Here is a 14,496-nt window from a genome sequence, read left to right on the forward strand (position 1 = left end):
TCATTTGCATCAACCAGTACAGACTTGTAGCCCTCCTTAGCTGTATGCCAAGCATGTAAGAATATCTGTGTGTCGGCCTCCTCATGCGTACAGGGTGCCAATTCTTCTAAGCTGAAGTTGGTGTAATTGGCACTGGTAAGGACGATTTTCTCCCTAGTCACAAGGACTGCATTGCTTGTGGTCATTTCAGCTATGGCATCGGCAAGGAAGTGGAAGAGTTCTGATTTGTTAGTGCTGTCTCGAAGGAAGCTCTTCCAGTTTGTAGGCGGGTTTTCTCTTTGCGGTAACTCTCCTCGTGATGGCCTTTCCACGTTTAGATCTAGCTTCTGACTTAAGGCTGGTCTTATGGTATACATCAAAAATGATATCTGTTCTCTTGTGAGTGTGGCTGTAGTTCTGCACCAAGGGAAGAATATCGTTTTGGGCATATTCCTCAAATGTCTTTGGTGTTTTTGGTGCAACAGCATTCACCAGTGAAGCCCCATCAACAATCAGTACATCAGATTCTGGTTTGGACTCTGGAAGCTGGACTTGCCCTTGGAGAATTTCCACAAGATCTGACTTGGTACTTGGACGTTCAGCCGCAGATGATTCTGCTATGTCTTTTGTGTCAAGAGTCAGCAGATCTCCTGTCACCTCAGTGAATGGATTGCCCATTTCCTCTAGGACCATGGTGAGCCTTTGAACCTTCTCAAGGAATGTCTTCTGAGCTGCAGGTGACTGTTCATGGTGACGAGTGTCACTCTTCACATCCTTACTCCCTGATGCTGTTTCATAGTCGGCCACCAACTTCCTTATTTCTGGCCCAGCCACCCCACCATCCATCTTCGAAGAGCTGCTGGATCTTCTGTCAGCCCAATAGCTCCACCATCTCCTTTGATGCTAGCATTATTTTGTTCATGGGCTTGGTCAATGGCGACTGATGGGAAATGCCTGTCAGATTTGTGAACCACAAAGTTTCCATTTTGGAATTGTTGTGCAACCTCTGGGTGTTGCCTCTCTAAGCTCATCATATCTTGAAGATGAACTGGAAGCCATCGTGCGTAATTAACACTGTTGTTTGCGAAGAAATAGGGTATCAGTTCTGCCAGAGATTCACGATACAATGCGAAATTTCCCTCTCTGAAAGCACGTATCAGTGTCAGAATGGTCAGCTCCATGTTCAGAATCAAGAACCAAAACTGAAACAGAGGACTCTCTTTACTGCGGAAGCCACACCACTCTTCAAAGGTGACAGTTTTCTCATCACTGTCTTCCTGTTCAACAAGATATGCACTGTAACCTTTCTTCAAGAGCTTGAATAAACTGCTTGCTGTAACCTGATGAGCTTGGCGAGTCTTTGTAACATTTGTAGCTGATAGAAATGAATCTGCAGAGCCTGAAGATGCTATTTCTGCCTCAACAAGTGCACCAGTCCATCCGCTGCTCTCTAACATTGACCCTATTGATTTAAAGGCTGTCATTTCAATATGTAGTCCACCAAACATTATTACAAACTTGTCCTCCCCATATATGTCTGGCCAATGCCACTGTAACTGTTTCGCCAGTGCATAGAGTGGCTGGTCTGCTGTTATAACGGGTGTTTGTCCTGGGTTGAGGAACGACACAGTTTCCTTGATTTTGTCCATAGCATGCTTTATGGTGGCAACACTGTGTGCTTGATCTCGTAGAAGGGGCAGCAAAGCATTTATACTAGTCACAAATTCTGCTCTTTGGTTGCTTGCATGATGGGCAGACCATGTTACATTTGGTGAACCATCTACATCAGTGGTATTATGGACCTTTTCCAACCATTCATTTTCAAGCTTGACCTCCTCTTGGAAAAGACTGGGATCTGAAAGTGAAAAGTCATCACGGATGCTTGGTTCTGGATTCTTCTTACGGAAGAAGGCTGGTGGAATATTTGTATATGACTCTGGAAGATCCGGGACCTTCTTCGTCCGACCTTCTGCAACATTGGCCAAGATGCGTGCTTCTCCTACATTATCTGAACTTGGGTGCTGGAACATTGAAATACTTGTACCATGGAAAGATGTGCTTGATGTTGTTGCTGTTGGGTTGTGATCTATGTTATCTACAGCAGATGTTGTGAACAGCCCTTTCCTCAAATTTGGTGGACACACGACATCATCTTCCACATATTGCTTTACAACAGTCTCACCCAACTGTCCTGATATTTCCAAAACTCTGTCATAAGATATGCTTATTCTATTCTCATGCAGCTTGTCGATCAGTTGTCTCTTTCTTGTCTTTGCAAAAACTTTCATTCCAACATAAACAGCAAATGGTGTTTCACGGTCTTTGGCATGTCTTTGAGATTTCGAACCTTCCCTGTATTTTGAGTAACAGTTGAACTGCAGTAGTTGAGCAATGGCCACATCTGACTGCACAATACCATGATTCAGATGGGACCTTATGTCCACCCCATGCTCAATACTGCAAACAAACTGCAGAAGTGCCTGGGGAACGGCTTCATCTCCAAACCCTTCTTGAAATGCCTGGCTGAATTTTGTCTTGTGAGCCAGCATCTCTTTCCGGATGATATCAGCAGCTTTAGCCAGATGAATGGCTTCACTGTACTTGCTAGCATCAGATAGAATGGTGCTTACATTTTTTCTGAATGCAAGAAGGACATCTCGCCCTTTCTTATGTGCTTCAAGCTCAGGGATCCTAGAGAGTAACTGCTCTTTTAATCTGGTAGAATTGACCTCTGGGGATTCCACACCTAGTTGTTGCAGCCGACGCTTGTAAAGTGAGGCTAGATCAGCAAGTCGAAATATCACTGGTGTTGTTTCTGTACCGGTAACTATGCTATCCATGATGTAGATCACAAGCTCTGAAAACGCTAGGGGGTAAACGTATTTCCCTTGACCGCTGTCATTCTCCTCTTGCTTCATGACATTAAGATGTGCTCGCTCTGAATTGTATTACTGTGCCAAGCATCGAGGGTGATACTTCAGCTCTTGGGCAACAACATCACCAGCACTTAACTTTGCTAGGAGCTTTCCATTGTTTAGGGTTCGGGCACACTGATTAAGCCTTTCATTCAGCTGCATGGTCATTGCCTGTCTTAAATTTGATATTTCATCCTCTTCTTCACATAAGAAGCACTGTACCTCTGGAGGGTCTGAGGTCCTTTGTCTCTCCTCACGGTTCTCTTCTGTGCCTGATGTACTGGGGGTTATTTTCCTTTTCTGTCCTCTTGACAGCTTTGTGTTATTGAACAATAGTCGGCAGCTTTGGTGATATTTTGCTTTATTTCGTATCAGTGTGGCTTCTATGCCTTCTCCTTCATCTAACCGTGCTGGATTAAAGGGTATTGGCATATCATTAAGGGCATAAAACAAAGGCACATTTTTTGCAATTTTCGCATATCCAGCATAGTCCTGTTTCCTCTGGAATGAGCTAAGAGGTGAAATTAGAGTTTCATCTCTTTTGTCAACCTGACAAAGGCAACATTTACTCCAGTCAGTTTGCTGTCTAGTTTTGGCATCCATCGTAAGAGTTGTTGAAGTGGTGTAGGCCGAGGGTTTATCCTTTTACCACCTTACCACCTTTGCTCACTTTGATGTATGGGATACAGTTAGGTTCATGCTGCTGCCCTACACCTAACCCGATCGTTCATCCAATATCATTTAAATCCCGGATAACAATAAAGCCCCTGTCATCCTTGGCTCGGCTCTCCCGCGCTGGCACATCCTGTCAATCCAGGTGCGGCTATCCAACCTTAGGGGCTGGCTAGATAGCATTTGGGATACTAAACTGGAGTTTAGCTGATATTGAACCCCATGCTGAGTTCCACAGCAGTGTCTGTCACCAGTGTGCCCTGGTAGTGAGCGACATACACTCTCGTCATAATATTCTGCAAAATTCTCCTTCTGTGGAAAAAACGGTGGTACTTAATTTGATCCTCGTGAGATGTGCCACCTTGGTCACAATTTCTCAATGGGTTGATTTAGGGGCTTGTATGGAGTGAGCAAGGTAACGGAATTAAGAACACCTGATTTCTTCACGATGGCTAGCATGGTTTGTAAGCCTTTTTGGGGCATTTTATAGGAAAAAACTGGTTATCCACTTTGTCATCCTTGCATTAGCAGTCCTTTTTAGGCATAAAAGTTGGAAAAAATGAACGTTTATGGAAATTTGTGGTTTGCTGGCGGCCATCTTGAAAAAAATGGTTGCCATATTGGAATTTTTGATGGCCAGCACTTTTTTCTGAAAAAGTAACTTACAGAGACTATTGATGCCAAATTTCATGCTTGTATCACCAAATGAACGATTCTGGCAAAAAATCACATTAAGCTGTCCGCTAATCTCCTTATTCAATAATAAGAATACAGATATGTAAATAAACATCCTTATTCAATAAAAATAATAAAGATACAAATTCTTATTAAATAATAAGAAAGATATGTAGATACACATCCTTGTTCCATAATCAGAAACAATATATGTAGATTCACATTCTTATACAATAATAAGAATAAAGATATGTAGATACACATCCTTATTTCATAATAAGAATAAAGATATGTAGATACACATCATTAATCAATAATAAGAATAAAGATATGTAGACACACATCCTTATTCAATAATAAGACTAAAGATATGTAGATACCCATCCTCATTCAATAATAAGAATAAAGATATGAAGATAAATATCTTTATTCAATAATAAGAATAAAGATATGTAGATACACATCCTTATTCAATAATGAGAATAAAAATATGTAGATACGCATCCTTATTAAATAATAAGAATAAAGATATGTAGATACACATCCTTATTCAATAATGAGAATAAAGATATGTAGATACGCATCCTTATTCAATAATAAGAATAAATATATGTAGATACACATCCTTATTAAATAATAAGAATAAAGATATGTAGATACACATCCTTATTCAATAATAAGACTAAAGATATGTAGATACACATCCTCATTCAATAATAAGAATAAAGATATGTGTATCTATATATCTTTATTCTCATTATCGAATAAGGATGTGTATCTACACATCCTTATTCGATAATGAGAATAAAGATATGTAGATACACATCCCTTTCAATAATAAGAATAAAGATATGAAGATACACATCCTAATTCACTAATAAGAATAAACATATGTAGATACACATCCTTATTCAATAATAAGAACAAAGATATGTAAAAACCAATCTGTATTCAATAAGAATAAAGATTTGTAGCAATAAATCCTTAGTAAATAATAAGAACAATAATAAGAATAAAGACGTAAACATACTTATTAAATAATTAGAATAAAGATATGTAGAAACCCATCCTTATTCAATAATGAGATTAAAGATATTTAATAATAAGAATAAAGATAAGTAGATAAACATCCATATTCAATAATAAGAATAAAGATATTTAGAAACCCACACTTATTCAATAATAAGAATGAAGATATGTAGAAACCCATCCTTATTCAATAATAAGAACAAAGATATTTAGAAACCAATCCTTATTAAATAATAATAATGAACTTATAATAATAAGAAAAAAGATGTGGAGATACCCATCCTTATTCAATAATAATAATGGAGTTGTGTAGATACACATCCTCATTACATAATAAGAATAAAGATATTCAAAAACCTCTCCTCATTTAATAATAAGAATAAAGGTATGTACACACATATCCTTTTTAAATAATAAGAATAAAGACATGTAGAAACCCCTGCTTCTTCTAAATTAAGTATAAAGATATGTGGATATCCATCCTTATTCAATAATAAGAATAAAGATAAGTAGAAACTCATCCTTATTCAGTAATAAGAATATAGATAAGTAGAAACCCATTCTTATTCAATAATAAGAATAAGGTTGTGTAGATATACATCCTCATGCATTAATAAAAAGTCATGTAGAAACCACTGCTTATTCAATATTAACTATAAAGATGCTTAGACACAAATCCTTATTCAATAATAAGAATATATATATGTAGAAACCCATCCTTATTCAATAATAAGAATATAGATAAATAGAAACCCATTCTTATTCAATAATAAGAATAAAGATATGTAGAAACGCATCCGTACTACATAATAAGAATAAACTTATGCAGATAAACATCCTACTCAATAATAACAATAAAAATATCTAGAAACCCGTCCTTAGTCAATAATAAGAAGGAAAATATGTACATACATATTCTCATTCAACAATAAGAATAAAGATATGTAGAAACCCATCCTGTTTCAATAAGTAGAAGAAACTTGTGCAGATACAAATCCTCATTCAATAATAAGAACAAAAATATGTAGAAACCCACACTTATTCAATAATAGGAATAAAGGTATGAAGAAACCCATCCTTATTAAATAATTAGAATAAGGATATTTAGAAACCCACAATTATTCAATAGTAAGATTAAGATACGTAGAAACCCATCCTCATTCAATAATAAGAATAAATATATTTAGAAATCCACTAATATTCAATAATAAGAATAAAGATATGTAGAAACCCATCCTTATTCAATAATAAGAATAAAGATATTTAGAAACCCACACTTATTCAATAATAAGAATAAAGATCTAAGAAACACACACTTATTCAATAATAAGAATAAAGATATTTAGAAACCAATCCTTATTAAATAATAATAATAATGAACTTGTGTAGATACACTACCACATTAAATAATAAGAAAATAGATGTGTAGATACACATCCTTATCAAATAATCAGAATAAAGATCTGTAGATACACACCATTATTCAATAATGAGAATAAAGATATGTAGATACACATCCTTTTTCCATAATAAGAACAAAGATATGTAGAAACCCATCCTTATTCAATAACAGGAATAAAGATATGTAGATACATATCCTTATTCAATAATAAAAATAAAGATATCTAGATAACCATCCTCATTAAATAATAAGAATAAAGATATGTAGATACACATCCTTATTCAATAAGCATAAAGATATGTAGATACACATCATTAGTCAATAATAAGAATAAATATATGTAGATAAACATCATTAGTCAATAATCAAAATAAAAATATGTAGATACCCATCCTTATTCAATAATATGAACAAAGATATGTACATAAACATCCTTATTCAATAATAATAATTACAAAGATGTGTAGATACACATCCTTATTCAATAATATCAAACAATATATGTAGATACACATTCTTATTCAATAATAAGAATAAAGATGTGTAGATACACATCCTTATTCAATAATAAGAATAAAGATATGTAGATAAACATCCTTTATCAATAATAATAATAACAAAGATGTGTAGATACACATTCTTATTAAATAATAAGAATAAAGATATGTAGATACATATCATTAGTCAATAATAAGAATAAAGATACGTAGATACACATTCTTATTCAATAATAAGAATAAAGATATGTCGATACACATTATTAGTCAATAATAAGAATAAAGATATGTAGTTACACATACTTATTCAATAATAAGAATAAAGATATGTAGATAAATATCCTTTATCAATAATAATAATAACAAAGATGTGTAGATACACATTTTTATTAAATAATAAGAATAAAGGTGTGTAGATACATATCCTTATTCAATAATAAGAATAAAGATATGTAGAAACCCATCCTTATTCAATAATAAGAATAAAGATATTTAGAAACCCACACTTATTCAATAATAAGAATAAAGATATGTAGAAACCCATCTTTATTCAATAATAAGAATAAAGATATTTAGAAACCCACACATTACATAATAAGAATAAAGATATGTAGAAACCCATCCTTATTCAATAATAAGAATAAAGATATTTAGAAACCCACACTTATTACATAATAAGAATAAAGATATGTAGAAACCCATCCTTATTCAATAATAAGAATAAAGATCTAAGAAACACACACTTATTCAATAATAAGAATAAAGATATTTAGAAACCAATCCTTATTAAATAATAATAATGAACTTGTGTAGATACACTACCAAATAATAAAGAAATAATAAAAAAAGATGTGTAGATACACATCCTTATCGAATAATCAGAATAAAGATCTGTATACACATCATTATTCAATAATGAGAATAAAGATATGTAGATACACATCCTTTTTCCATAATAAGAACAAAGATATGTAGAAACCCATCCTTATTCAATAACAGGAATAAAGATATGTAGATACACATCCTTATTCAATAATAAAAATAAACATATCTAGATAACCATCCTCATTAAATAATAAGAATAAAGATATGTAGATACACATCCTTATTCAATAATAAAAATAAAGATATCTAGATAACCATCCTCATTAAATAATAAGAACAAAGATGTGTAGAAACCCATCCTTATTCAATAACAGGAATAAAGATATGTAGATACACATCCTTATTCAATAATAAAAATAAAGATATCTAGATAACCATCCTCATTAAATAATAAGAATAAAGATATGTAGATACACATCATTAGTCAATAATCAGAATAAAAATATGTAGATACTCATCCTTATTCAATAATATGAACAAAGATATGTAGATAAACATCCTTATTCAATAATAAGAATAAACATATGTAGATGTATATCCTTATTCAATAATAAGAATAACAAAGATGTGTAGATACACATCCTTATTCAATAATATTAAACAATATATGTAGATACACATTCTTATTAAATAATAAGAATAAAGATGTGTAGATACACATCCTTATTCAATAATAAGAATAAAGATATGTAGATAAACATCCTTATTCAATAATAATAATAACAAAGATGTGTAGATACACATTCTTATTAAATAATCAGAATAAAGATATGTAGATACATATCATTAGTCAATAATAAGAATAAAGATACGTATATACACATTCTTATTCAATAATAAGAATAAAGATATGTCGATACACATCATTAGTCAATAATAAGAATAAAGATATGTAGATACACATACTTATTCAATAATAAGAATAAAGATATGTAGATACACATCCTTGTTCAATAATATTAAACAATATATGTAGATACACATTCTTATTCAATAATAAGAATAAAGATATGTAGATACACATCCTTATTCAATAATAAGAATAAAGAAATGTAGATACACATCCCTTTCAATAATTAGAATAAAGATATGAAGATACACATCCTTATTCAATAATAAGAATAAAGATATGTAGATACACATCCCTTTCAATAATAAGAGTAAAGATATGTAGATACACATCTCTTTCAACAATAAGAATAAAGATATGAAGATACACATCCTCATTCGATAATAAGAACAAAGATATGTAAAAACCAATCTGTATTCAATAATAAGAATAAAGATTTGTAGCAATGAAAACTTAGTAAATAATAAGAATAATAATAAGAATAAAGATGTAAACATACTTATTAAATAATTAGAATAAAGATATTTAGAAACCCATCCTTATTCAATAATGAGATTAAAGATATTTAATAAGAAGAATAAAGATATGGAGAAACCCATCTTGTTCAATAATGAGAGGAAAGATATGTAGAACCCACTCCTTATTCAATGATAAGAATAAAGATATATAGAAACCCGTTATTATTATATAATAAGCATAATGCTGTTCAGATACATATCCTTATTCAATAATAAGAATAAAGATGTATAGAGACACATCCTTATTCAATAATGAGAATAAAGATTTGTAAATACACATCTTCATTCAATAATAATATTTAGAAAGATATATAGAAACTCATCCTCATTCAATAAAAAGAATAAAGATATGTAGAAACCCATCCTTATTCAATAATAAGAGTAAAGTTTTGTAGATAAAATAAAGATGTGTAGATAAATAACCTTATTAAATAATAAGAATAAAGATATGCAGACTTTCATTCTTATTATATAATAAGAATAAAGATACCCGGAAACCCATCCTCATTCAATAATAAGAATAATGTTGCGTAGATACACATGCTCATTCAGAATAAAGACATGTAGAAACTTATACTTATTCAATAATAAGAAAAGGATATGTAGAAACTAATCATTATTCAATAACAAGAGTAAATATATGTAGAAAACCATCCTTATTCAATAATAATAAGAAAGTTGTATAGATACACACCCTCATTCAATAATGAGAACAAAGATGTGTAGGAACACTTCCCTATTCAATAATAAGAACAAAAATATATAGATACAGATCCTCATTCAATAATAAGAATAAATATATGCAGAAACCCATTGTTATTCAATAATACGAATACAGATATGTAGAAACCCATCCGTATTCAATAATAAGAATAAAGTTGTGTAGATATACACCTCATGCATTAATAAAAAGTCATGTAGAAACCCCTGCTTTTTCAATAATCAGAATAAAGATATTTAGAAACCCACACTTATTGAATAATAAGAATAAAGATATTTAGAAACCAATCCTTATTAAATAATAATAATGAACTTATAATAATAAGAAAAAAGATGTGGAGATACCCATCCTTATTCAATAATAATAATGAAGTTATGTAGATACACATCCTCATTACAAATAAGAATAAAGATATTCAAAAACCTCTCCTCATTTAATAATAAGAATAAAGGTATGTACACACATATCCTTTTTAAATAATAAGAATAAAGACATGTAGATACACATCCCTATTCAATAATAATAATTAAGATGTGTAAATATACATCTTTATTCAATAATAAGAATAAAGATAAGTAGATACACATCCTTATTCAATAATAATAATAATAAAGATGTTTGGAAACCCATTCGTATTCAATAATAAGAATAAAGACTTGCAGATACACATCCTTATTCAATAAGGAGAAGAACGATATGTAGATGCACACCCTTATTCAATAATAAAAATAAAGACATGTAGATACACATCCTTAATCAATATTAAAAATATAGATATGTAAGTACACATCCTTATTCAAATATTAGAATAAAGATGTATAGATACACATCCTTATTAAATAATAAGAAAATATATAGATACACATCCTTATTCAATAATAAGAAAATATGTAGATACACATCCTTATTCAATAATAAGAACAAAAATATATAGAAACTCACCCATATTCAATAATAAAGGAAAGATATGTAGAGACCCACCCTGTTAAATAATTAGAATAAAGATATGTAGAAACCCATCTTATTCAATAATATGAATAAATATATGTAGATACACATCCTTATTCAATAATTAGAGGAAAATATGTAGAACCCACTCCTTATTCAATAATAAGAAAAAAGATATATAGAAAGCCATTATTATTCAATAATAAGAATAAAAATATGTAGATAAACATCCTTGTTCAATAATAAGAATAAAGATATGTAGATATACATCCTTATTCAATAATGAGAATAAAGATATGTAGATACCCATCCTTATTCAATAATGAGAATAAAGATATGTAGAAACCCATCCTTATTCAATAATAAGAGTAAAGTTGTGTAGATAAACCTCCTCATTCTATAATAAGAATAAAGATATGCAGAATTTCATCCTTATTCCATAATAAGAGTAAATATATGTAGAAACGCATTCTTATTCAATAATAAGAATAAACATATGTGAAACCCATCCTTGGTCAATAATAAGAAGGAAAATATGTAGAAACCCATCCTTATTCAATAATAAGAATAAAGATATGTAGAAACCAATCCTTATTCAATAATAAGAGTAAAGATAATTAGAATAAAGACGTGTAGATACACATACTTCGTTAATAATAAGAATAAGGATGTGCAGATAAACATCCTCATTCACTAATAAGAATAAATATGTGTAGATACACATCCTTATTCAATAATTAGAATAAAGATATGCAGGTACACATACTTATAAAATAATAAAAATAAAGATTTGTACATACATATCTCTATTCAATAATAAGAACAAAGATGTGTATGTACACATCTTTATTCACTAAACCTTTTATACAATAACTTCTACATGTCTCCTGATCTTCTAAATTCCGCTACCATGTTTGGACTGTTATGTCCATCAGTATATTTTCAGTATTTTTCACACTTCATGTAGTTGACATAGTAGCTGCAAGCACCATCACTTGGTCTTTAAACTCATGTTTCTCATGTTCGTCATTGGACTTCTACACCTTTCCACTGGAGATAAACTTTCTATTTACCTCATGGTCTTTGTTTAGCATTAAATTACAAATAACCAGTTTGTGCTATGTCACGATTTCTTGACCAGTCAATTACTTTCACTTAATAGCTTTTTGTCCTTTTTCTTCACCGGCAGATAATCTACTTCAGTCTTTACTGTGATAGATTCATATATAGCGGAGAAGGTTTCAGGAAAGTATTAAACGGTAGCAGAAAGACATTGGCACAATTGAAGAGGAAAGAAAGATAAATTAGGACCGAAAGACATTGGCACAATTGAAGAGATAAGAAAGATAAATTAGGACAGAAAACCAAGAGCGAGCTTGAAAGGAGGTATAGTTTGATGGAAGAAAAGGCAATGGCAGTTCTAGTAATATTGAAAAAGAAGGTCTGTGCTGGTGGTATAAAAATTAGAAACTTTGTTGGGAAAGTGTTGCTTTTCGGCAGAACAACCTTTTCTGAAACAATCAGTCTCAGCTGTATACAAAATAAATTGGTAGAAAGGAAGCTAGAAGTAACACTACTCCAAATGCAGACAACATTAAGGAGTTCTGGAGTGGGATTAGGTCTTTCAAAATGGGACACAATGATAAGACTAGTTGGTTGGGAGATGCCAGAGCAAGGCTCTCACGAATACAGCAGATGGAGAATACTGTGATAACCCCTGACAACCTGAAGGCTGGCATTTGAAGGATGACGAACTAGAAGGCACCTGGTCCAGATGGAGTGAGGAGTTTCTGGTTAAAGCAGTTCCAATGTCTCCATTCCCCATTAGCTGCTTCCTTGCAAGGGGTTGTTGATTTGAAGGACATTTCTGATTGGCTTGTTAGGGGAAGAACAACATTGATTTGAAAGGAGCCTGGAAAAACAGTGGTTGCCAGCAATCGCATGTCTACTAATGTGGAAGCTGTTAACCAGAATCTTTGTAAACAAGATTTATGATCATCTTTTGAGCAATGGTGCTCTCTCTGATGAACAGAAAGAGTATTCACATGGATTGAAGGGTATCAAGGATCAACTAATGATTAATAGGACAATGTTGAAGAGGAAGAAGATCAATTGAAGTATAGCATGGGTTGATTATAGGAGAGTATACAACATGGTCCCTCACTCAGGAATCTGTGAAACACTGTTGATGATGAAGGTTGCTGGAAATATTATGGGATTTCTGGAAACAAGTGTGGCTCAATGAAAAACGGTTCTGACAGCGAACAGCAAAGTATTTGGGGAGGTTGGCATTAGACAGGCCATATTCCAAAGAGATTTATTATTTCATAGTCTTTTTGTAATGGTGATGATGCCACTGAGCATCCTCTTGAAGAGAGAGAGAGAGAAGCTTGGGTATAGCTTTGGGTCTGGTGGCAGGCGCCTCGACCACGTACTGTTTATGGATGATTCGAAGGTATTTGATAAGAATGAGAAAGAAGTGGACATAATCTGAAGACATTTGGATGGAATTTGGGATTAGTAAGTGTGCAGTGTTGGTGATGAAAACGGGAGTAAAAGTGCATTTGAATAGAATTGTGTTATCAAACGGAGAAGTTATGAAAGAATAGAAGAATTAGGGTATAAGTATTTGGGAGTATTGGAGGGTATATGCATCATGAACAGGAAGATGAAAGAGAAAATTAGAAAGAAGTATCTTAGAAGGGTGAAGCTAATTGCAAAATCCAAGTTGTACTAAGGAAATCTGATTAAGGCAGTGAATATATGGGCTGTCAGTATTGGAGGTATAATGTGGAAATTTTGGAATGGTTTGACAAGAAGTTGCTTGCTATAGACATCAAGACAAGAAAAATTTTGGCAAGGTTTGGTATATTCCACATTAGAGTAGCATAGCTAAGTTGTATCAGAAGAGAAAAGATAGTGGGAGAGGATTGATAAGTGTGAAAGATTGTGTTAAAGCTGAGGAGACATTGAAGGAGTATGTTGTTAGAAGGAAGGAGTTGATGTTTAAAGTTGTCGCTAATGAAGTTAAAATGAATGAAATCTATGCTGAGTATGTGAAACGTATGGAAAGAAAAAAAAGCAGAGGAATTGGGTGGAAAGAAGATGCATGGAAAGTTCTTCTAGGATGTAGACTGGGAGATTTGTAGAAAGTTTGGAGAGAAATGTGCTGCGAAGTGGTTTGAGTAGTTACCTGATGAAGTGAGAACAAGTGAGGATGGCAATGTAGAGGTATGGTGGAGAAAAGTTTTATGACAAACAATTGGAGCATAATTGCTCAGATGTCATTTAAAAGATCACAATGAGTTGGCCAATCGTAAACTTTTCAGTGGGATAAGAATGTGATAGAGAATGAGAAGGATGGCAATGAGGCTTGGAGGTAAAACATATGCATTGGATTAAAAC

General features: G+C 32.3%; 1 protein-coding gene across 4 annotated transcripts in view; it reads right to left on the reverse strand.

Annotated features, from left to right (window-relative positions):
* The window catches only part of LOC145254893 (sodium-independent sulfate anion transporter-like), a 635,989-nt gene that overhangs the window by 30,570 nt on the left and 590,923 nt on the right, over positions 1 to 14,496 (reverse strand). The gene's annotated exons all lie outside the window — the stretch shown is intronic.

This window comes from Euprymna scolopes, chromosome 30, assembly GCF_053919585.1.
Source record: "Euprymna scolopes isolate OS-2025 chromosome 30, ASM5391958v1, whole genome shotgun sequence".
Taxonomy (NCBI): Eukaryota; Metazoa; Mollusca; class Cephalopoda; order Sepiida; family Sepiolidae; genus Euprymna; species Euprymna scolopes.